The sequence below is a fragment of the Muntiacus reevesi genome, chromosome 4 (assembly GCF_963930625.1).
Source record: "Muntiacus reevesi chromosome 4, mMunRee1.1, whole genome shotgun sequence".
NCBI lineage: Eukaryota > Metazoa > Chordata > Mammalia > Artiodactyla > Cervidae > Muntiacus > Muntiacus reevesi.
Window position 1 is genome coordinate 60,320,974 of NC_089252.1, and position 3,631 is coordinate 60,324,604.

A 3,631-nucleotide genomic window follows, 5' to 3' on the forward strand; every position below is an offset into this window, starting at 1 on the left:
CTGGAATTTCTAAGTTCATGTACTGTTGAAGCCTTGCTTCAAAAATTTTCAGCATTGCTTTGCTAGCATGTGAGATGAGTACTATTGTGCAGTAGTTTCAATATTCTTTGACATTACTGCTGCTACTGCTAAGTCACTTCAGTAGTGTCCAACTCTGTGCGACCCCATCCCTGGGATTCTCCAGGCAAGAACACTGGAGTGGGTTGCCATTTCCTTCTCCAATGCATGAAAGTGAAAAGTGAAAGTGACGTCACTCAGTCATGTCTGACTCTTCGCGACCCCATGGACTGCAGCCTACCAGGCTCCTCTGTCCATGGGATTCTCCAGGCAAGAGTACTGGAGTGGGGTGCCATTGCCTTCTCCATCTTTGACATTAAGTGGCATTGAAAAAAATCACTTAATGAAATTTAAAAATGAGTTTAGCTTTAAAAGTGTGTCAAGCTAATACTACTTTAAAAAATGTTACACTCTCTTTTGCTCTTTCAATTATAGTCACCTTTTGTCAAAGTTGATTCCAAGGCAAAATTTTTATCCCTGGACAGGAAGTTTTCTTTCACCAACTTGGGATCTCTGATTCTATTTTAGAACTTAAACAGAAACTTATCAGCTAGATAAGTAAAGACATCCAAGCAAAATTCAGCAGGTTTAAATATTTAATCTATTTCTCAAACCATGACTAAAATTGCTACTAGTATGTTTGGGTTCTTAATTTAGAGTCAGAATTCTCTTTATTCTATTTATTTTCATTCTTAGGAGGATTTTAATTTTAAAAAGTGTCTCCAGATGTAAAGAACAGACTTTTGGACTCTGTGGGAGAAGCTGAGGATAGGATGATTTGAGAGAATAACATTGAAACATGTATATTATCATATGTGAAATAGATCACCAGTCCGGCTTCGATGCATGAGACAGGGTGCTCAGGACTGGTGCACTGGGATGACCCTGAGGGATGGGATGGGGAGGAAGGTGGGAGGGGGGGTTCAGGATGGGGAACACATCTACACACATGACTGATTCATGTCAATGTATGGCAAAAGCCACTACAATATTGTAAAGTAATTAGCCTCCAGTTAAAATAAATAAATTTAAAAAGTAATAAAAATAAAAAATAAAAGTATCTTCATAAATCTAGGAACTTAATTTTTCTCATCTTTGGTTAGGTATACTTGAGGAATCAGGCTTTAACCCTGCACCAGTGGATGTGTCAGACTTCAGGCAGAAAAATGTTTCTTGAATCTGAATTGATTTTTTTTTATGTGTTTTTTGTCTGACTTTTAAAATGCCTACCTCTTCTTCTCAATTCCTATTTGACATTTGCACACACAAGCATCTTCCAAACAATTACTGAGTCTACTTTTAGTAACAGAATTATGATTTAAAATGCAAGTATTTTGAAGAGGAAGAGAGATGCAACATAATCAAAGAGAAAGTAACAAGTCAATGCAATCATAATTTACTTCGCATAAAAAAGAATGACTAGGTGCTCGCTTCGGCAGCACATATACTAGAATTGGAATGATACAGAGAAAATTAACATGGCGCCTGCACAAGAATGACACGCAAATTTGTGAAGTCTTCCATATTTTTTGTTTTCACTTTGCTCATGGGTATATATGTGTATGAGCATATACCATTATTTTAATTATTATTTGCCTGATTTTGTAACTGTCATTGGTCTGGGGTTCACCTTTGGTTTCTCATTTTTGGTTATTTGCTTTACTCTCCCTTAATGCCATAACAAACCATTTGTGGAATACTTATTCCTGACCAAAGATCAAACCCTGAGCCTTTGGAGTGGGAACACTGACTCCAAGACCCTAAACTATCAGAGAACTAACCCTAGGGAGTATCAAATAGTGAGAACTCACACAAAGGAAACCAGTTGAATACGAGACCCAGTATCACCCAACCACCAGTGGCACCCTGTGCAGGACGTCTAGTCTACACAACAAACAAAACAAAAATACAAACCCAATCATCAGCAGACAGGATTACCACCCCACTCAGCTTTTCCCATCAGAGGAAAAGCAAATGAACAAAAACTCAGCACAAATTTCACCCTATATGAAACTCACACAAACCACTGGACCAAGCTTAGTAGGGCAGAAACCAAAAGGAAGAATTCAACCTTCTTCAAGAAAAGAATTCAACTTTCCTTAAAGCCTGGGGAAAGAAGACCTCAAACACAATAACTTTAAAAAAAAATGAAAAGGCAGAGAAATACTGCACAAATGAAGGAGCAAACTAGAAACACAGAAGTCTAAATAAATGAAGAGGAAAGAGGAAAATTACCTGAAAAAGAATTCAAATGATGACAGCAAAGATAATCAAAAACCTTGAAAACATAATGGAGAAAATGCAAGAATCAATTAACAAAGACCTAGAAGAATTAAAGAATAAACATTCAGAGACAAACAACACAATTATTGAAACTAAAAATACTCTACAGGGAATCAATAACAAAATATCTGAAGCAGAAGAATGAATCAGTGACCTAGAAGATAAAATGATGGAAATAATTTCTGAAGAGCACAATAAAGTAAAAAGAATGAAAAGAGCTGAAGACAATCTCAGAGACATCTGGGGCCAAATCAAATGCACCAACATTTGAGTTATAGGGTCCCAGAAGAAGAAGAGAGAAAGAAAGGGTATGAGAAAATTTTTTAAGAGATTGTAGTTGAAAATTTCCCCAACATGGAAAAGGAAATAGCCAATCAAGTTCAAGAGGCACAAAGAGTCCCATACAGCATAAAAACAAGGAAAAACATGCCAAGACACATACTAATCAAACTGACAAAGAGTAAACACAAAGGAAGAATATTAAAAGCAGCAAGGGAGAAGCAGCACGTAACATACAGGGAAACCACATACACTTAACAGCTGATCTTTCAGCAGAAACTCTGCAGGCCAGAAGGGAATGGCAGGATATATTTATAGTACTGAAAGAGAAAAATCTACAACCAAGATACTGTACCCAGCAAGAATCTCATTCAAAATTGAGGGAGAAATAAAAAACTTTTCAGACAAGCAAAAGTTAAGAGAATTCAGTACCACCAAACCAGCTTTACAACAAATTTATATAGTCAAGAAATACAAGAGAAGAAAAAAGATCTACAAAATCAACCCCAAACAATTAAGAAAATGGCAATATGAATATATATACTGACTGAGTGGATTCACAAACAAAACCCATATATATGCTGTCTATAAGAAACCCACTTCAGACCTAAAAACACATATAGACTGAAAGTGAGAGGATGGAAATTTATATTCCATGCAAATGTGAAGCAAAAGAAAGCTGGACTAGCAATCCTCATATCAGCCAAAATAGGCCTTAAAACAAAGAAGATTACAAGAGATAAGAAAGAACACTACATAATGATCAAGGGATCAACCCAAGAAGAAGACATAACAATTGTTAATATCTAAGCACCCAAGTAGAAACACCTCAATAGATAAGACAAACACTAACAGACATAAAAGGAGAAATTGACTGTAACGCAATAATAGTAGGGGAGTCTAACACCCCACTCACACCAATGGACAGACCATCAAAACAGAAAATTGATAAGGAAACACAGTCTTAAATGATACATTAGATGAGATGGATCTCACTGGTATCTTCAGGACA

The 3,631-nt window shown here is 36.4% G+C and overlaps 1 non-coding gene across 1 annotated transcript; it reads left to right on the top strand.

Moving 5' to 3' along the window:
• The first annotated feature begins 1,480 nt into the window (after positions 1-1,480).
• On the top strand, positions 1,481-1,587 carry LOC136168023 (U6 spliceosomal RNA). The gene has a single exon (XR_010663189.1). It is a non-coding gene; the product is annotated as a U6 spliceosomal RNA (small nuclear RNA).
• Positions 1,588-3,631: the final 2,044 nt, after the last annotated feature.